This window comes from Gallinula chloropus, assembly GCF_964237585.1.
Source record: "Gallinula chloropus genome assembly, chromosome: 32".
In the NCBI taxonomy this organism is placed as follows: domain Eukaryota; kingdom Metazoa; phylum Chordata; class Aves; order Gruiformes; family Rallidae; genus Gallinula; species Gallinula chloropus.
The window spans coordinates 2,888,112-2,908,992 of NC_140117.1; the positions used below are offsets into that span (position 1 = coordinate 2,888,112).

The window sequence follows — 20,881 nt, forward strand, 5'->3', positions numbered from 1 at the left end:
CTCCTGGTCCAGGCGGCTGTTCCTGACCACACAGGACCAGTTCCCCTCTCTGGTTCCCGTCACCACGATGGCGTCTTCGGTGTCGAACAGGCCTCTGGCATCAGGGGAATGTCTCTGGGAGACCGAGGGGACACGGTGCCCGTTGGGGTCTTTCCACAGCACCTCCGGTTGCGGGAACCATCCAGCCGATCGACACAGCACCCGGATGCCTCCGGCCTCGTAACCCTCCAGAGAGAGCTGAGGGCCAGAGCCTGTGGCTGGGGAAGAGCCCGGGGTTGGGGTCAGGTGGGTGTCAGGATTGGTGTCAGCCAGCACCGCATCCTAGAGCAGACCCATTACAGGTCTCCCCAGGATGCAGGTCTAGCCACCAAACCCACCCCAACTTGTGCAGGAACCACAGAGCATTAGTGCCCAACCATCCCATATCTGCACCCAAAACATCCTGGCAGAGTAAGACCGAGCTGCCAAGGTTCAGTGCCTCAAGGCAGTGTCTGCACTGACAGGTCTTTTTTCAAGAAGCCCCAACACTTCCAGACAATTTGCCAAGTCATAAAAGTAATGGGACACAGGTCTGGGCGGGACACACAAGCCCAGGGACACCACGACCACCCCCTGGAAACACCACACCAGCAACAAACCTGACACCTCCAACACTGCCATAGCTTCTCCATAATAGGCACCATCTGTCACGGTGCAGACGTACTGACCATCATCAGAGGGTCTCAGCCCAGAGATTCGCAAGTCCAGGCTTCCGTTGGAGAGACCATCTCTGACCAACTCTGTCCTCCCAACGTATTCCTCCATCTGCTCCCTGGAGAGGTCCTCCCCATGTCGGTAGTGGTGCACCGTTTCAGAGACCCGTTTCCGGATCCACCTGATGTCCCAGCTCTGAGCGTCCATTTCAGGAGACAAGTGACACGGCAGCACAATGTCCTGCCCCACGGTGCCACGGAGAGCATGGCCTGGTCCCACCACTCTGAAGTCAGCTTGGCCATGGAGAAGGACACAGACACACAGAGTGCACCTACGTTAATTTAGGGAGTTGCAGGCAATGGACAAGTTTGGCTTGAGCGGGGCACGCCCCATGCTGCGGGCGTTGCTTTGCCCTCCCATGGTCCAGAGAACCCAGAGAAACTGGTACAGGAGTGAGACGACTAGAAAAAGAAGGAGCTTTCCTGAGAGCAGGAACCTGTCCAGAAAATATCCTCCACCCCAGCCAGCCCTGTTGAGAGCAAGAAGTGAGGGGAGCACTGCAGGACAGGACTGGAGGGGAAGTCAGGGCAAGGACATAAAGACCCCAAAGGAAAGTGAAACCATGTGCGGCTAAGCTCTGGGCTGGGCTCGCCTCACCCCATGGCAGCTCCCTGCCCCACATCTGCCAAAAGAGCAGAAAAATGCCCCCACAAGCCCTGCAGTATCCCTACCTGATCCCAGCTGGAGCACATGGAGAATCAGCCAATACCTCAGGAGGCCACTGGGTCTCGCTGGGAGCCACATCTGTAGCTGTGCTGAAGAGGAGGGAGCGGAAGGGAAGAGATGGGAGTTACAGCTACTTGGGAGGAGATGGCAAAGAAGGGCTGCTCCTGCCTCCAAAGAAGCTCCAAAGTCCACCAAAACCCCTGCACGAGCACCTCGACAGTGGAAGAAACCAATGCTTGAGGTCAGGACGGATGCCCCAGGCTGCTCAGAAACCCAACGGCTGCCCAGTTTCAGAATGACTGTTTCTGGGCGGGACTTGAGGCCCCATCCCCCAGGCACTGAGAGGAACTTCTGCATCCAGGCACCAAAGTTCACAGTCAGTAAAGAAAGCTGCAAGCAGGCCCCAGGGACACAATAACAAAGGGAAACCAACCCCCTCCCTATCCCTGCCTGGGTGACAGGTGCTGGAGGTGGCTTTTCCTGGAGCTGCACCTCTCCCAGCAGCCTGTGCTGGGGAACAGCACTGGGGGAGGTTTGGCACTCTCAGTGGGTGTTTCCCATGCCAGAAAGGGATGATGTTCTTGTGTATGAGCACTGTTGCTGAAGCGACAATGAAACCCTGACCAGACCCTGTTGAAATTTTCCCCCTGAGCCAGGGCCACTGGGTCCATCTCTGGGGATTTGTGGGTCTCAGGACATTGGTCTGTTCTGGAGTAAAAGGCAGGAGCCCGACAGGTCCAGGAACCAAAAAATAAGCAGAAGGAATGGAAAAGAAGCTGAGAGCTTAAGGGGTGAGGGGGAGAAAGGATCAAGATGGGCTGTGGAGGGGGCTTCAAGTGTTGGGACATGCCAGCTGTGCCCTGTGCCACGGTCTTGTCACCTCCGTGACCTCTGATTCGCAGGGAAGATGTGTCCCCAGCCATACCCACCTCCCCCCCTCCCCCCACCGCCCCCCTCATGCAAGGACAGCCCTTCCCCAACAGCAGTAGTGCAGGGGGGTCTCAGACTCTTTACCCAGAGTTGGGTGAGGGTATGGGGGTTCCACGTGGCAATAGGGATGGAGAACCAGGGCACATCACATCAAACCCAGGGCCATCAAGGAGGTTGGATCTAGCCCCAGAGGTGACTGGGAAGGGTATAAGGGGGTGTACTGGCAGAAGGGGTTTCACAGTCCCCATCCCTGTCTCATGCCATCCTTTGCCCATTTCCCATTTCACTGCATCACCAGGAATGTCCCCAAGCATTGCATCCAATTTCTGCTTGGATCCCACAGCCCCAGCCCAAGCCCCTTTGTGCACACCACCTCCCCCTTCCCATGGCCTGGAGGGTTCATCACTCTTGGATGCCACTCCCAGCAGCATCCTATCCCATCCCAACCCATCACATATGACTCCCATTGCATTCAATCCCATCCAATCCCAACCTACCCCAGCCCATCCAAACGCCACCCTACCTCACCTCGCCTCACCTTACCACCTCACCTCCCCAACTTCACTGCATAGAACATTTCAACTCGTGCACACTTATGATAGAGCAGTCAGAGCTGAAGCAGACCTCCAAATCTTTCTTTCACTTGAGAGGATCCCCCCAAACCCCAGGAACAGCTGCCTGTAAGCCTAGTCATGTCAGATAGCTTGTGCCAAAAATATCTGGGCAGGGGACAGGGTACGTCCCCAAGCTGATCTCCCAGAGATGCCAAGCCTCCTAGGCACATTGCCTTGGACTTTCCCAGACCCAGGGATGATGGGATGGAGATGACTGGCAAGGATGGAAAGGGCTGAACACAGACCACCTGGGACAGGACTCCACATCACGCCCAAACTCAAGTAGACTCACTCAGATCTTCAGCATAAAAATCTGAAAAGAAAAACCACAACAATTTGATCAGATGCCTTGTAATCCTGAAACTGCTCATGAAGAGCAGGTAGAGCTTGAGCAGACCCAAATTGCTTAATCAGGAAATGGGGAAAGCCCTGAAAACCTCCTGCCTGGTCATGTCCCATGGCTGGTGCACAGGATGTTGAGTACAGGAGAGTGTCCATCCCTGTGCTGGTCTCCCCATGTTGCCCACCCTCCCAGGCACATCACCTTGGACTTGCCCAGACCCAGGGGTGCAGGAGTAGAGAGAAGCAGCAAAGAGGGAAAGGGTCGAGACCAGAGCACCTGAGACGGGACCCCACACCGTGATGGAGCTCAAGGAGACTCACCCCATGCTGCAGTTTGTTCCTCTGGAATTCAAATAATAAAGTGATATGTGATTGGAGGAGACATGTTTTCATCTCTTCAGCACTCATAAAGGAGCAAACTGAGGCAGAGCTCCAACTCTGCAACACTTGTCATTTCCCACAGCACAGTCAGCGCAGGACAGGACCCCACACTGTGTTGTAGCTCTCAGAGATACTCACCAGTTGCTGCAGCTTGTTCCTCTGGAAACAAACAAACAAACAAACAAACAAACAAACAAACAAAAATCATGTCACAAAGGCTCATTGCAGAGCTTGGACAGAACCCAAATTTCTCATTTGCATATTGGACAGTACCCCAAAACCCAGCCTGATCATATTCTATAATTAGGAAGAAATTCTTCAGTATAAGGGCGGGGAGACACTGGAACAGGTTGCCCAGGGAAGTGGTGGCTTCCCACTCCCTGGAAGTGTTCATAGGCAGGTTGGATGGGGCCTTGAGCAACCCGGTCCAGTGAGGGTGTCCCTGCCCATGGCAGGGGGGTTGGAATTTGATGATCTTTAAGGTCCCTTCCAGTCCAAACCATTCTATGATTCTATTATTGTATGAACTGGTTCCCAGGACCTTTGGACAGGGGAGTGGGTCCATTCCCACTGTGGTCTCCTGAGCTCTCTCCTCGAGAGATAAGCACTGAGACCAAGGAAACAAACAAAGAGCACAAGGAGCATGCCCAAATCCAGCATCTGGGGATGGGCATCATGGAAAAGAGGAGCTGAGAAACAGACAGATGCACAGGAAAAGGGAATGACTTACACTCAAGTCTGTGGGGAAAAGGACCAAGAGACCTGTGCCCCACACCTCCCAGCCCTTGTCCTGGGAGACCTGGCCTCAAGGGGACACAGTCCTCCCACTGGAAATATCAACTCTACCCTGAAGCACACGAGACTCAGGTTGTCTCATGCCCTACAACTGCTCAAAAGGTACACACTCCTCCCATGCCCCCACACACCCACACTGCACCCCTAGAGCCTAGAGCAACGCTGCTCCAAGCAAGGCAGCAAATCCCCGCCCTGCTCCAGCATCTCACGGGCTGGTTGCAACAGTCACACCAGGAGATGTGCAGGGACGCCTCCTGCTCCTGGTCCAAGCGCCTGTTCCTGACCACGCAGAACCAGTTCCCCTCTCCAGCCCCCATCACCATGGTGATGTCTTCAGTGTCAAATAGGTCCCTCACATCAGAAGAACGTCTCTGGGGGACCAAAGGGACAGGTTGCCCACCGGGGTCTTTCCACAGCACCTCTGGTTGTGGGAACCATCCAGACGATTGACACAGCACCCGGATGCCTCCAGCCTCTTAACCCTCCAGAGAGGGCTGAGGGACAGAGCCTGTTTCTGGGGAACAGCCCAGGGTTGGTGTCAGGGAGGGATGTGCTCAGCTCCAAGGCCACCACCGCATCCCAGAGCAAACCCATCTCATTACCCAATGTGGCTGCGGGACTGGCCACCAAACCCACCCTAACCTATGAACCACAGAGCACTGATGCCCAATGGTCCCATGTGGGAGCCTGGCTAGCTGATCAAGACCACAGCTACTTGCGCTTGAAAAACAGCCTTAAGAATTCACTAACAAGGGGCTGAAAAGCGTGGGAATGAGAACCTGTAATGAGATCTCATGGTACTTAGAAATTCCATTTTGGTTATAAAAACCTGATACGGTGCAGATGTTTCCCCCCCCCCCACCCTTTCTCCTGACCCCTCAGATGTATCTAAGGAGCAGCCGGCTTGAATAAAGTGAACTGATTGCTTTTAACCATATTGGTGTGGTCTGTTCCGAGAGCCTCTTTGCACTTCCAAAGCCCCTGGATATAAATTATTTCCCAAGATCTGGATTTTGGACACAGGAACTCGCAACAATTGGCACCTGAACAAGGGACCCAGACTGACGAAGACCAGGAACGACCAGGGACCGGGAAGAAGGTTACGGAGACGATTGCAGCAGCCAGGCCGGAGCAAGTGGAACCCTCCTGAAAGGCTGTGGCAGATGGGCTGGTGCCGCTGAAAGAGTAAGTGTTGTGGTAGCTGGAAAAGCGGGGTCGCTCCCCGTCCTCTGCATCCACGATGGAGTGGGAAGCTGTGGAGAAACTGCTCCTTAGTATTCTAAGAGAGATAAGCAAGTGTCTCCAAAAGGCACAGCGGAGCTGATAAAATGGGCTCGTCGCTCCAGACATTTGACAGAGGTGGCACTAATATTTAGTGTCTCTGAATGGCCAGAGATTGGGGATCATATGTGGGATGCCCTTATTACAGGTGGTAAAGATGAGAAACTGCTTCCATCTCGGACCGACCTGGCGTGTGGTGGTTAACACTTTAAAAGCAATGCAGGCTGAATGCCAGGTGGCCGCTGCTGTGTTAACAGGGTCTCCAGTTCTATCGGAGGCAGTGTTTGAGAGGCCAGTCCGTGGCTTAGTACATTCTGTGTTCCACAGCCGTGGAACTGCAAAACTTGGTGGCAAAAAAGGATGGCACTTTGCCCTTGGCGGGGTCTGCTGAACAACGAGAGCCTACAAAGTGTCCTGAAAGTGCAGGCTCCTCAGACTTGAATTGTTCCCCTGAAACATCTAACAATTCCTCTGATCTGGGGGGAACAGAGGGAGAAGTGCAAGAGCTTACTGAGTGTCTCCAAAAGCTTAAATTAAAACAGAATAATCAGATAGCTAATTCAGTGCTGCCGACACCGGAACTGTGCAAGATGCCTGTGCCTTCATCGCCACCTCGTGGGGGAGTTGCGCCAGGTACAGTTCCCTCGCGTTGAACAGGAGTGATTCGTAATGCGGTCATAGAAGGACAATGGGAAGCGGCTCGCGAGTTCCTGCCCCGTAGTATGTACTCAAGACGGGGGTAGCTGGGAACCTCACGATTGGAAACTGTTGCAGCAGGTGCATAAAAGTGTCACTGACTATTGCTTGCGTTCTGAAGTGTCCAAACAAATCATTCAGTGGATCTTTACTGCAGATGTGAATACGCCTTCTGATAGCCATAATTTGGGATATTTGCTGTTAACTCTCTCAGAGAATTTGTTGTTTCTTTCGGAATGGTTTGAGCGTGCTACACGGGAAGCAGCTACTCCTAGACAGCCAAATGATCCTTTTTACGGGATAACAGCTGAGATGGTGGTGGGAGTGGGACAGTGTGCATCTCCCAAGGTCCAAATAACTTTTCCTGCTACTTTCCACAGGCTCTCCACTTGCCTTACTTTAGAAGCGATTTCCGCTATACTGGTTGGCAAAAAAAGAACCTGCCATTGCCAGTATTAATCAGGGAGCTAAGGAATCATTTGGACAATTCGTAGATGGAATGTGGATTGCTATTCTAGATAGTAAGTTCTCTGAAGACACTAAACAGCAATTATTTTGTGTTATGGTTCAAGGCAACGCCAACCCTAGCACTCGTTCTATCCTAGCCTCACTTCCCCAGGGATCATCTGTGGAAATGATGCTGCAGAGAGTGGCTCGAACAGAGCAAGGTCATCAGGTAAGTCAGATTGCTACTGCTGTACAAGCTGCATTCATTCGAAAAGGCGGAACATTAAATAGACAAAAGCTACAAGCTGTTCGTTGCTACCGCTGTGGAGTATGGGGACATGTTCATCAAGAGTGTATGGAGAAGGTCTGGTGTGATCACTGTCATCAAGACACCCATGCCACTCAAGCTTGTCGTCAGTCGGGAAACAGTCAATGCAGCGTGAAGCACCGGCGTGCCAAGACACAAATGCCAAGCGTCAACCCAACCCTCTGGGATACCTTGATGAGCACCAACCAGCAACCAGAGGGAGCCTTGGGGTGGGTGTGGCAACAGCAGTAGGTATCCTTCTACAAGATACCAGCGTGCAAAAAATCAACTACAAGTGAAAGGGCCTTTATCATCCTCTCGACACTTACACGCTATTTTGATGGGGTGATCCTTTTTGGCGTTGTCTGGGGTAGTGTTAGTTCCAGGGGTAATTGATGCTGATTATGTGGGAGACATCTGTGCATTACTGTTCAGAATAACTCCACCTATATTCATTCCAGCAGGAACCCATATAGCACAACTCATAGTTGTACCTGCAGAAGCCCCAATAGCCATGGGGCCGGCGTGGACCGGGGGCTTTGGCTCAACTGGGAGGCTGGCCTGCTTAACCACCCAGCTGGGAGAACGGCCTTTGGTGACGGTAACGTTGTGGCAGGGTTCAAGTAGTGTCACGGTAACCGCATTGCTGGATTTGGGAGCTGATATTTCTATCATGTGCTCAGTCCACTGGCCTCCTCAGTGGCCCCAGAGGCAGTCAGTAACAGTGTGGGAGGTGGGGGTTTAGCCAGCACAGTACCATCAAAGTTTCCAGTTGTCATACAAGTTACCGGGGAAAACCCCGTCACCGTGCTGCTACAGGTAACTTGCCTGCCCAGCAGCTTACAGATGCTGCTCAGTAGGGCCAGATGGGAGTGCGCCTGACAAATCAGGGGGTTTAGCCTGGGCCACTGTAGCACTGCTACCAGTAGCCCTTACACAGCTGACTAATGAGTCAGTATGGGTGGAACAGTGGGCATTGAGTCAAGAGTGCTTGAATATTGTTAAACAGTTGGTAAAGGAACAATTGGATGCAAAACATATTCAACCTTCCACCAGCCCGTGGCATACCCCCATATTTGTTGTGCCAAAAAAAATCCAGCAAGTGGTGTTTATTACATGATTTACACAGAAATAATGAATGAATGGAAACAATGGGAGCCCTCCAGCCTGGTCTGCTGTCGCCTACAATGCTGCCTTCAGGATGGCATATTCGTATCATCGATTTGAAGGATTGCTTTTTTACCATTCCTGTTGCAGAACAGGATTGTAAAAGATTTGACTTTTCTGTGCCATCAGTTAACAAGGACGAACCAGCTGATCGATACAAGTGGGTAGTTCTGCCTCAGGGCATGAAGAACTCTCCCACTATGTGCCAATTGTTTGTAGCACAGGCCTTGGAAGCACCTACGGGAGCAATATCCTAGATATTCTGTTTTGCCAAGCTGAGAATTTTCGTAGCTGTTGGAATCAGATGGTGGTTACCCATTTGCAGAAATATGGCCTTAAAGTAGCCCCAGAAAAAATTCAAAGTAGCACACCTTATTTGTATCTAGGATGGAAAATCACTGATGCTATTATAGTGCCCCAGAAAGTGGAATTTGCTACAAAAATTACTAACCTTCATGATCTGCAGACAGTTTTAGGGCAGATACAATGAGTGCGATGCCAGGATGGGATTTCTAACCAACCATGACTTGCACTTTTGCATGGTCGCGATCCCTCTGACCCTGTCTACTTATCAGAGGCCTCACAAGGAGCCTTACACACAGTTGCTGAGCAAATTCAGAACACAGCCAGTGCGAGGAAACTCGCTGGAGTTCCCTTGTCGTGAGGCATTTTCACCCCAACGGCCCATGAATTTGAGTTGATTTGTCAATGGCAAAAGAAAAAGGGGGACTCCACCCAGGAGCCACAGATACAGAAGCCTCGTGCTGTGCCATTGCCAGATCAGCCTCATCAGTCTCGATTTCCTCCAGTTTCTTCCTGTTCCTTTTTCTTTATTTTGGAATGGATTTTTTCGATCTGCTCAGCTCTCCACTTCTGCCGTAACCAGGATGGAGGTTGTAGCCCAACTAATACAAAAGGGCTGAGAGCGGATTGTCTCCATATCAGGCCAAGAGCCATCAGACATGAGTCTGCTGCTGACAATGGCAAATCTCGATTGGGCACTGCAACATTGCGATTCCCCAGCACCAGCTATTGAAGGGTATTCTGACAGATACATAACAAAAGACCAGATGATCAGGTTGCCCAGTGGATAGCCCTAACAGAGTGGGTAAAGAAGCCATTGTTCTCCTTGCAACCAGTACAAGGTAAAACTGTATATACAGATGCAGGGAAACGCAGTAAGTCAGCAGCCTGTATCTGGTGGGATAATGATCATTGGCATAAAGAGGTAATACCAGGCTGACCAAAGGACACATTGCAGACATTAGAACTTAAGGCAGTCGTCTGGGCCTTTTGCCAATGGGATCAGGAGCCTTTAAATGAGGTCTCAGATTCCCTGTATGTTGTGGGCGTATGCGCTCGACTTGAAGATGCCTATCTAAGGGAAAACAAGAATTCTCAGTTAATGACATTGTTTGTTCAACTGCGAGCTGCATTACAAAGAAGGACTCAGGAATATGCAGTCTTGCATGTAGACCGTCATAAAACTGAGAAAGGGCTAGGGGAAGGCAATGCAGTAGCTGACCAGGCCATTATGACAACACCTAGCAGCTCCTTTGAGGCAGCCTGAGCTTCTCATGAAATGTTCCATCAGAATGCAGAAGGTCTACAATGGCAATTTTACACCTCAGCTGTGGATGCCAAACTAGTAGTTCAGTCGTGTCCCCAGTGTTCACATCATAATGATGGCTTAGGGTTTGGGACTAGTCCGCGTGGTTTACAAGCCCTGGAGTTGTGGCAGTCTGATGTCACACGTGTCCCCAGTTTTGGACGGTTGCAATTTTTACACGTGAGCGTAGATACCTTTTCAGAGATGATTTGGGCAAACCCTATGACCAGGGAGACTGCAAAGCCTGTCATCAAGCACTGGACCTCATGTTTTGCTATCATGGGGGTCCCAAAACAGATTAAAACAGATAATGGTCCAGCTTATCATTCACAGTCTGTCCAAGGATTCTTGCAACAATGGGGAGTGCTGCACGTCTATGGTATCCCTCATTCCCCAACAGGACAGGCGATCATTGAAGGGACACATGTTGTGTTAAAAGACCATCTGTATAGGCTGTCAGGACAGAACTTGCCTATTGCAGAGTTAGTGGACAGAACACTTTTACTTTAAATCATTTCTGTATTAAAGGGCGGCAAATGCTTCCTGCTATTACTCTGCATCACACATCTATTAATCTACGAATGCTTACAGATAGCCCACAAATAATGTATATGTCGTGGTTTTGCCCTGGCTGGAGGCCAGACATCCACCAAAGTCAGTCTATTACTCCCCTTCTTAGTTGGTCAGGGGAGAAAATATATATATTAAGAGGCTCAGGAGTCAAAATAAGGACAGGGAGAGATCACTCTGTCATCGATGTGGGCAAAACAGACTCAACACAAAGTGAAGAAGAGAGAAACTACTCTATTACACTACACTACAACTACAAAGAACAGTGAAGAAACTGGAGTTGAGAGCATGACCAGATCTTAAAACAAACGTAACCAGATCTTAAAACACTTTCCCCCCACCATTACCTTCTTAGCAGACTTTAGTCAGGATTATGCTCCCTTCTTCCCCCTGCTCGCAGTACAGGGGAGCAGGGACTGGAAGATGGGGGCTCGGTCAGTCCCTTGCAAGTTGGTTTCCCTTTTGGCCAGGGGGTGTGTGTGGGGGCCATTCATTCTACACCCTCCCCCTGCTGCACTGTGGGGTCTCACCCACAGCAGACAGTCCTCCAAAAACTTCTCCAACATGAATCCTTTCCCCAGGGCTTTATCTATTCACCAGCTGCGCTGGCGTGGGTCACTGCTATGGGTGCAGTCATAAATCACAATGTCTCTCAGTCCCAGTCCTCTGTGGGGTCACCAGCCTCCCCCAGCAAACCTGTTCCGGTGCAAATCTCTCACTCATCTCTGTGTCTCTGTTTCTCCTCATGGCTGCAAGTGCTGGCAGGGGGTTGTTCCAATGTAGGGTCACAGCGTCCTCTCTATGCCTCCACCAGCTCCATCCAGCATGGAGCCCCTCCACGGGCTGCAGGTGGGGTCTTGACCTTTTCCATGGGTTTCTCCAGGGGCTGCAGGGGCATCTTTCTCTCCGGCACCTGGGCCACCTCCTCCCCCGCACTTCTCCGGCCTTGGTGTCTGCACAGCTCGTTACATCTTCTCACTCCCTTCTCCAGTGGCAAAATGCAGCTGCTTCCAGGTTGCTTTCTCCTCTATGTGATTCTCAGAGGCACTATGGGTATCTCTAGCTGCGACTTTGGCCTTGAATTGCCCGAAGTTTACACTGAGGCTGGCAGAAAACTGTACCTGCTGCTTACAAAAAACATCTCAGCAGCACAGCCTCACAAAACTGCAACACCCTCCATCAGGTTCCCAATGCATGGGCCATGCTGAGCAGTGCCCAAAGCCCACAGCCCTCCATCCCAGTGGGACAGTGGCATCCCTGCAGCCACTCCTGCCCCTTATCTTATGACCAAGCAACTCTAAAGCCACTTGAACCAGAGGTCAAAGCCTTCTTCATCCACCCAACTGCCCCAGAAACCGAATGGGAGACAGCTTTCCTCCCTGCTCACTCCCCTCCTGGACCACAGCTGGGTCCCATACTGGGACCAGTAGTGTTTTGTATCTTCATCAATGACATCAACATTGGGATCAAGGGCACCGTCTGCAAGTTGCAGGTAACACCAAGCTGAGCAGAGGGTCAACATGCCAGAGGAACAGGATGTCATCCAGAGGGACCTGGACCAGCTGGGGAGGTGGGCCCATGCAAGCCTTATGGAATTCAACAAGGCCAAGTGCAAGATACTGCACTTGGATCGGGACAATCCTCACTCCCAATACAGGCTGGGGGATGATGTGATAGAGAGCAGCCCTGCAGAAAAGCACTTGGGGCTCCATAACACAATTCATCCTGGGCTGCATCACAAGAAGTTTGGACAGCAGGTCAAGATGTGATTCTCCCTCTCTGCTCTGCTGAGACCCCACCTGCAGTGCTCTGGAGCCCTGAGCACAACAAGTATATGGACCTCTTGGAATCGGTGCAGAGGAGATCACTAGGAAGATGATCAGAGGACTTGAGCACCTCTCCTACAAAGACAGTCTGAGAGAGTTGTGCTTGTTGAGCCTGGAGAAGAAAAGGGGGGAACTCAGAGCCCCTTTCCAGAACCTGGCACGGGTTTCCAGAGAGGTGTTGGAGGCCCCATCCCTGGAGGCATTCAAGATCAGGCTTGATGAAGCTCTGAGCAATGTGATGTAGTGAAAAGTGTCCCTGCTCACTGCAGGGGATTGGACTAGCTGACCTTTGAAGGTCCCTTCCAACCCTGGGGAGCCCTGTGAAGAGGGTGAAAGGGGGGCAGGAGCTGCTCTCCCTGAGGCACAGCTCTGTGCCCTCTGTCTCCACCCAAAACCATGGTCAGATGGTCTCTCCACTGAATGAGGCTGGTGCGAAAGTGAAGATCTTGACCCCACTGTGACCATCGATGAAAGTCACCAGCCCCCATGGTGACCCAGACTCTGCCGGGGACCCAGGTTCAGGGCTCTACCTGCCTCTTCTCACCACTCCACCTCTGAAGATGAGGCCAAGGACTCATCCAAAGCAGGCTTTGGTAACAAGCATCCTGCATGGCTCCACCATGGGTTTCTCCATGGGCTGCAGGGGAATCTTTCTCCCCAGCAACTGGGGCACCTCCTCTCCCCACTTCCTCCCTGGCCTTGGTGTCTGCACAGCTCCTCAGATCTTCTCAGCCTCTTCTCTGGTGGCAAAGAGCAGTTGCTTGTGGATTTTTTCTCCTAAATGTCATTCACAGAGGTGCTGTGACATCATTGACAGGCTCAGCCTTGGTCAACGCCAACGTCAACCTTGATCCCGCCTGGTTTTGGCTCTGTTGGACCTGGGGCAAACGTCTAGCTTCTTCTAGCACCCCCCCAGCAGCCCATCACCTCCACCAGAACCCCACCACCCAAACCAAAACTGTGGCTTTATTTAAGACTCTGGGGCTCTGTAGGAGGATGCAGGACTTGACCTGCTAACCTGGGGCGGGGCCTCAAGTACAACCTAGAGAGAGAAATTCTATAAACAGCAAATTTCCGTTCTCTTCATCAACCTGCTGCATCCGACAGCTCGTTTCCTGCCCTCAAGCACCAGTTCCTGGTACCATCAGGGTGCTGGTGCAGGGGCTCGGGGATTTTGGCAACTCTTTGGGCAGGGGCAGCCCTTCTTTGCCAGATTCCCTCTGGGGGGGGTGTCTGTGACCCCCATCACCCTCCTTTGCCTCCCTTCCCCTCCTCCTCTCCAGTGGGGCTGCAGATGTGGCTCTTGGCAAGCCCTGAGGACCTCCTGAGGTATTGGGTGACTCTCCACGTGCTCCGGCTGGGATCAGGTAGGGATCCTCCAGGGCTGGTGGGGGCTTTTGCCCGCTCTGGGTGGCAGATGTTGGGCAGGAGCTGCCATGGGGCTGGGGGAGCCCAGCCTGGAGCTCAGCCCTGCATACTTTCACTTTCCCTTGGCTGTTGTAGCTGGAGCAGGGCTGGCTGGGGTGGAGGTCATTTTCTAGAGCAGGTTCCTGCTCCAGGGAAACCTCCATCTCCTTCCAGTCTTCCCATTCCCACTCCAGTTTCTCCAGGGTCTCTGGACCATGGGAGGGCAAAGCAACACCCACGTGGAGTGTGTCCCCAGTCACACCAAGGTCAGCCTGGCCTGCTATGCGCTCAATTAACGTAGGTGCATCTCCTTGTCTCTGTGTCCTTCTCCATGGCCAAGCTGACTTCAGAGTGGTGGGACCAGGCCGGCCTCTCCGTGGCACCGTGGGGCAGGATGTTGTGCTGCCCTGTCACTTGTCCCCACCCATGGATGCTCAGAGCTGGGACATCAGGTGGATTCGGAAACAGGTCTCTGAAACGGTGCACCACTACCAACATGGGGAGGACGTGTCTGGGGAGCAGATGAAGGACTATGTTGGGAGGACAGAGCTGGCCAGAGATGGTCTCTCCAGAGGAAGGCTGGACATGCGAATCTCTGGGCTGAGACCCTCTGATGATGGTCAGTACGTCTGCACTGTGACCCATGGTGACTCTTATGGAGAAGCTACGGTATATCTGGAGGTGTCAGGTTTGTGTGCGGTGCGGTGTTTGCAGGGGTGGTCATGGTGTTCCTGGGCTCATATGTCCCTCCCAGACCCATGTCCCATCCCTTTGTGACCCAGGAGAGGTGGCACAGTGTCTGGCAGCCTTAGGGGGTGCAGACACTGCCTCAAGGCGCTGAAGCTGGGCATCTTGGTCTTTCTGTGCCAGGAGGTTTGGGGGGGAGATCTGGGGCTGTTGGGCATCAATGCTGGGTGGTTCCTGCCCAGGTTGGGGTGGGTTTGGTGGGAGCTGTGAGGGGTCTGCTCGGGGATGCGGTGGTGGCCTTGGAGCTGAGCCCATCCCTCCCTGACCCCAACCCTGGGCTCTTCCCCAGCCACAGGCTCTTGTCCTCAGCTCTCTCTGGAGGGTTATGAGGCCGGAGGCATCCGGGTGCTGTGTCGATCGGCCGGATGGTTCCCGCAACCGGAGGTGCTGTGGAAAGACCCCGACGGGCACCGTGTCCCCTCGGTCTCCCAGAGACGTTCCCCTGATGCCAGAGGCCTGTTTGACACTGAAGACGCCATCGTGGTAAACAGGGACCAGAGAGGGGAACTGGTCCTGTGTGGTCAGGAACCGCCGCCTGGACCAGGAGCAGGAGGCGTCCCTGCGCATCTCCGGTGCGACGGCTGCAGCCAGACCCTGCGGCGCTGGAGCAGGGCGGGGGTTGGCTGCCTTGCTTGGAGCAGCTTGGCTCTGGGCTTGGGGTGCAGTGTGGGGGTGTGGGGGCACGGGAGGACTCTGTCTCCTTGAGGCCAGGGGCTCACAGGAAAAGGTCTGGGAGGTGCGGGGCAGGGGTCTCTTGGTCCTTCTCCCCACAAGCACAAGTGGAAATCGATCCCTTTCCCTGTGGATCTGTTTGTTTCTCAGCTCCCTTTTTCCGTGATGCCCGTCCCAGGATGGTTGGTCTGGGTGTGCTCCTATTGCTCCTTGTGCTCTCCGTTGGGGTCCTTGTCCTCAGAGCTTCTCTCTGGAGAAGGAAAGGTGTGTTTGCCCCTGAGGGACATGTTACCTTCATCAAAAAAGCTCTTTGGGAAAGACGGAAGGGGACAAGCACCTGGTGGGGTGTGGGTGGGGGGACAGGGAGCACAACCAGAGCACCTGGCTGGTGGGAATGTGCCAGAGACCGTCTTGAACTGTTCCCACTGAGGAAGCAAGCTGCTCTCCTGACCTCCTCTTCCTCTGGCTTTGCTTTTCAGTACTGATGTTCTCCAGAGAGCTGGGTGAGTCCTTCTGGTCCCTTCCCCCGGGAAAACCTTCTGGCTCAGGAGCCCCTGGGAGCGACTAGACTTTGGGGGGTTCCTGATATTGGCGCTGAGCTCCAGAGACCCTGGGTGGGCTGGTGGGGAATCGGCTGGCAGGGAGCCATTCCTGGGAGTGAGGTGCTCTGTTCCTAGTCTGCCAAAAGCAGGAGTTTAGGATCAGCCCGAGCTCTGTGTGCTCCTGCAGGATCAGCCCTGGAGTGAGTGGTTCCCGGTGGTCACACATCGCTTCTTGGTTTTGTTTTCCAGGGCACCGGGACGCAGCCCTGGGTGAGTCTGGTGGAAGGAGCCATTCCTGGGATTTGGGGGTTTTTGCCCTTCCCAAACAGCAATTTGGGGTCTGCCTGAGCATTGACAGCTCCTCATGGGCAGTTCTGGGATGATGAGATGTCCCACCTGATCAAACATTGCTTTCCCTTTGCTTTGCAGAGGAACGAGATGCAGCCCTGAGTGAGTGTCCATGAGATGCAGCACATCATGGGGTCCCTTCCAGGACTTTGTTCCCCACCTGTCCTGTCCATCCTGGCACTCCATGTACCTGGGAGGGTGGGCAGTGCCGGGAGACCAGCGTGGGGATGGACCCTTTGTCCTTGCCCTAGCTGTTGGGGACCGGCTCTGGGATGTGGTCAGGCTGGCAGGGAGCCATTCCTGGGCTTTGGGAGCATTTCCCAGTTGCAAATCATGAATTCCATCTTTGCCCAAGCTCTGTTTTCCCTTCATGAGCAGTTCTGACATGAAAACCTGTCCCCCCTGATCCAATATCTCTGTTTCCTTTGCAGAGGAACAAGCTGCAGCACTGCGTGAGTGTCTCATTTTCTCCAGCACGGCGTCGGGTCCTGTCCTAGGATCTTGGTGCTCAGCCCTTTCCCTCCCTGCCCATCCTCTCCATCCCCCATCCCTGGGGCTGGGAAAGCCCAAGGCCATGTGCCTGTCTGGGTGGGCAGCTCAGGCAGACCAGCTTGGGGATGGACCCCCTGCCCTGCCCTGTCCACAGAGCAGCTGTGGACCGGCTCTGGGATGTGACCAGCTCTCCTCTCTCCTTGTAGCCTGGAGGAAGTTTCTGCTGCCCCACACTCCAGGTAACTGAGGTTTGGGTGGTTCTCCTCCCGTTCCCTGTGTGCAAGAGGCATCTGGTCTTGTCAGTACATGGGACTGGCCATGCCTGGGTGTGTTGTGTGACTCCATGACCCAGAGTGTGGCACTGGGCTGTTTCCACACTGTCTTCTAGCATATCTCACCCCTTGTGAGCCCCCTCAGGTGGGCCAAAAAGGAGCCATCTACCCCCTGACACATTTGGCACTGCCTAGACCCAGCCGCTGCCTCCCCATCCTAGTCCTCTGTGCTGAGGCCTCAGCCCCACTAGGGCCTCTTCCCACGGGACTGAGTTTGGCCTTGGCCATTCTGGGAACAGCACCTGGATGGGATTTCTTGGAGGAAAGAGATGTCCCCTGTCCAGCCCTGTGAGGCAGATCCTGGACCCAGGAGATTGAAACCTGCCCAGTGCTGAGCTCTGCCCCTGATGCTCTGGCTCCTCCTGTCCCTGCAGATGTGGTGACCCTGGATCCTGATACGGCTCATCCCTGGCTTGTCCTGTCCGAAGATGGGAGGAGCGTGAGAAGGGGAAGAAAACCCCAGGACCTGCCTGACACCCCTCAGAGATTTACGTATCGGCCCTGCGTGGTGGGCCAGGAGGGGTTCAGTGAGGGGAGGCACTGTTGGGAGGTGGAGGTGAAGGGGGAGGTGGGAGGGGATTCATGGTGGGCTCTGGGGGTGGCCAGGGACTCTGTGAACAGGAAGGGGCATATGCACATGAGCTCCAAAGAAGGGATCTGGGGGGTGGAGCACTGGGAACGGAAGTTTCGGTCTCTCACCTCTCCTCGCACCCCCCTGTCCCTGTCCCAGGTCCCCAGCAGAGTCTGGGTGTGTCTGGACTGTCCACAGGGGCTGGTGACTTTCATGGATGGTCACAGTGGGGCTGAGATCTTCACTTTCTCAAACGTCCCATTCAATGGAGAGACCATCCGCCCCTGGTTTGCAGTGTGGACAGATGGAACTGAGCTGTGTCTCAGGGACAGCACCTCCTGCCCCACTTCCATGCCGCCCACAGCCCTGAAGAGGCCCAGTCCTTCTGCAGACCCTGCCCACACTCCTCTCCTCCCTGCCACAGGAGCAGATGTCCCCCTCGTCCCTGCCCCAGCCCATTCTGCCCAGGCAGAGCAGGATGGGACTCAATAAAGCTTTGTGGTGCACATAGAGTCCAGCCATGGGGGTTCCTGGGGGGTTTGTCCTGATTCCTGGCTGCCGCTGAAGGGGATTTGCAGTGGGCTTGGAGCAGTGGTTGGAGCAGGAGCCTGGGGGCAGCTGCCAGCAGGGTGAGCACGGGGCAGGGGGTAGGAGGTGGGGAGCACTCAGGACAAATCAGGCCCTCTTGTCTTGGTCCTGGGGAGACCCCACTCTGCCAGCACCCCGTGTCCCTGGGATGCCTCAGGTCTGCATCCTTCCATGCTGTGACATCCTGTTGGGAGGAAGCCTGAGGTGTCTTTCCCTGCTGCCCTTCCGAGCTGGGCACTCGGTACAGGTGATGGCTCCTGGCTAGTTTAGGGACTGGGCTCTGTGCACGAAATCCTCTTTGTACCAGAGCGGCTTTAGGGGTAACAGAAGAGGAAAGTCCTGAGCAGGGACAGGATTCTCCCCCTGGGGCTCTGGGAAAGTGATATTTACCAGTACTGACTGGTGTGGCTGCTGCTGCCGCTGTGGAGTTTAGTGCTGCAGAGGAGCCGGGGGCAGTGGGGTGGTGTAGGTGTGGGTTGGGATGTGTGTGGGGTTGGTTTGGTTGACCTGAGTTGAGTTGAGTTCAATGACTGGGCTTCAGTTGACCAGTGTTAACCTGAGTTGACTGGTTTTGAGGGGTCTTGGCTTGAGTTGACTTCAGTTGAGGTGCCTTGAGGTGCCTTGGGGTGACTTGTTGTCTTGACTTGACTTGACTTGGGGAGGGATATGATGGAATGGAATTGGATAGGATGCTGCTGGAAGTATGGTTAGGGGTGGCCGGACCCTCCAGGGCATGGGAAGGGGTGGTGGACGCAGGGGAATGGGTTGGGGCTGTGGTCATGCACAAGCCCTTTTTTTGGAGGGAAACACCTCCTGAGGTGCCAGACCTCACGTGGTGCTGTTCCCCAGCACAGGCTGTGGGAGAGGCACCGCTCCAGGAAAAGCCACCTCCAGCACCAGATCCCATGCGGAGGCGGGGAGGAGGTTGGGGTCCCTTTGCTCTCTTGTCCCTGGGAGCTGTTTAATGCTTTATATTATGAGTGTGGGCTTTTGTAGGAGGATGCAGAAGGTCAGCTCCTTGCCTGGGGTGGGGCCTCAAGTCCCACCCATATGTCTAAATGCAACACAGGGCAAATTCCCGCTGGGTAGATGGAGGGAGAGCAGTGGATGTCATCTACCTTGACTTCAGCAAGGCCTTTGATACTGTCTCCCATGACGTCCTGATAGCAAAGTTGAGAGAGCATGGGATAGATGAGTGGACAGAGAGGTGGGTTGAGAACTGGCTGTCGGACCGAGCCATTCCCAGTGGTCTTGTCCTACTCCTCAAAAGGATGGAGTTGGGGAACAACCCTGATTTCTGGCTGTTCCCGCAGGATCAGCCATTGATATGGGGGGGGGGCATATAGAAATAGAAAGAATAGCTCACAAGATTTAAGTCATGTAATTATGTAGCTTGAATAAACCAACCAAGGGGTTATTGCATGTGGTAGAAGAGGTAGAGAAAAGAAAGAGTTTGAAGCCGGTGAGGTGTAAGGATGGAGGAGATGGTGGCTGTATATACTCATAACGGCCGCGCTGCCGTGTTCCAGTGGTCCAAAGATTAGCCTGAGAGATGCTTACAAAGGATTAAGGGGTGCTCACTAACAAGATGATTTGAAGTGCCATAGTGAGTGATTAGTATTCTTGTACTTTAAGTAAAAGAATTTACTTACTATAATAGAAAAAGGGGGGGTTGATATGGGAGGGGCATATAGAAATAGAAAGAATAGCTCACAAGATTTAAGTCATGTAATTATGTAGCTTGAAGAAACAGATAAGGAGGCCCACAGGAACTGGCTTGCAGGGAGGTAGATTTTGTAGGGAACAGCTGTAGGAATTCAGGATTCAGGAGACAGAATGGGAACAGGATAACATCCATCACAGAGATGTCAATTATCTCTTTGCTAATGAAGGAACAGACAGCTGAAATACATCCGTAGGTCTCCCTGTAGGGACATAAATTGGTCCAAACGGATAAGAACACTGCAGGTTGGCAAGATTCTTGTGTTCCAGGCAAGAAAGTTGAAAAGTACATCGTGAGGAAGACGCGGGGCCTTCATCCCATGGACCACCAGAGACCCAGGCCCATCATTTTTTGAAGGCTCTGCGCAAGCGCGAAAGATGATAAACTAATTAGCATACGAGGCGAGGGTAGGCGGGTACAGGTAATTAATATGTATAGGCGTAAAATGAATATTCATTATTAGATTGTATAAATACACGAACGGCTTGCTGTGTGGGTGTGCACACTTGTGGTGGAGAGATCGTCCGTGCACCCAGCGCTGAATAAACATACCTACTTTATAACTTTCGAGTTATAGAGTCTATTTTCCGCACGTCACAGTGTTCTTATCCGTTTGGACCAATTTATGTCCCTACAGGGAGACCTACGGATGTATTCCAGCTATCTGTTCCTTCATTAGCAAAGAGATAATTGACATCTCTGTGATGGATGTTATCCTGTTCCCATTCTGTCTCCTGAATCCTGAATTCCTACAGCTGTTCCCTACAAAATCTACCTCCCTGCAAGCCAGTTCCTGTGGGCCTCCTTATCTGTTTCTTTAAGCTACATAATTACATGACTTAAATCTTGTGAGCTATTCTTTCTATTTCTATATGCCCCCCCCCCCATATCAACCCCCCCTTTTTCTATTATAGTAAGTAAATTCTTTTACTTAAAGTACAAGAATACTAATCACTCACTATGGCACTTCAAATCATCTTGTTAGTGAGCACCCCTTAATCCTTTGTAAGCATCTCTCAGGCTAATCTTTGGACCACTGGAACACGGCAGCGCGGCCGTTATGAGTATATACAGC

The 20,881-nt window shown here is 53.0% G+C and overlaps 1 pseudogene across 1 annotated transcript; it reads left to right on the forward strand.

Moving 5' to 3' along the window:
* The first annotated feature begins 1,051 nt into the window (after positions 1-1,051).
* LOC311202961 (butyrophilin subfamily 1 member A1-like) lies at positions 1,052-17,990 on the forward strand (annotated as a pseudogene). Its single transcript has 13 exons — positions 1,052-1,145; positions 6,420-6,482; positions 13,668-13,751; positions 14,132-14,479; positions 14,828-15,110; positions 15,361-15,474; positions 15,690-15,713; positions 16,002-16,022; positions 16,182-16,202; positions 16,352-16,377; positions 16,532-16,552; positions 16,804-16,831; positions 17,299-17,990. The product of its transcript is annotated as a butyrophilin subfamily 1 member A1-like (transcript).
* Positions 17,991-20,881: the final 2,891 nt, after the last annotated feature.